The sequence below is a fragment of the Cervus elaphus genome, chromosome 7, assembly GCF_910594005.1.
Source record: "Cervus elaphus chromosome 7, mCerEla1.1, whole genome shotgun sequence".
NCBI lineage: Eukaryota > Metazoa > Chordata > Mammalia > Artiodactyla > Cervidae > Cervus > Cervus elaphus.
Window position 1 is genome coordinate 17912619 of NC_057821.1, and position 633 is coordinate 17913251.

Genomic DNA, 633 nt, shown 5'->3' on the forward strand with positions numbered 1-633 from the left:
GAGTGAAAAAATGGAAGGGTGATGGGTCTGGGATCTCCAGGTCAGCCAGGCTGGCTGGTGCGGTTTCAGGCGTGTCTCTGGCTGGGACATACACTCCAGGTAGGAGTATAGGAAGGCCTCGTGTTCCCTTCCTGTGTACAGGAAGGGTTCTCAGCCGGAAGAACCCTTCACCTGGTTAGGACCTAGATCTCGGTTTTGAATCCCGAGCTGCCGGCCAGGCTGTGGCTACAAATAGACACAGATGAACTAAGGCTTCATAGGACAAAGGGCATCCAGGGAGAGCTGGCACCATGCTCTAGGGGACTTCTCCTTATAGGGACCCTTGGAAGCACTACTGACCAAGGGGCTAGGGCCTCATCTCCCACACACCCAGCTACCCCCTGGCAGCTCATGGTTACCTCACTTGGTCCTTGAGCACCAATATGTAAGTCCCAGAGCCACAATGTCAGTGACTTCTGAGTGGATGGCAGCCTCTCCCCCACTCCCCCTCCTCCCCTGCGGAACTAAGCCAGATAGGCAGGGATCCCTGGAGACCTGGGTGGCCTGGGAGGGCCCCATCCTGGGCCAGCCCCTGAGGGCTGGATTCTGACGGAAGGCTCTCTGCTCATCAGTCTGTCTCTCCCGCCTCCAGAG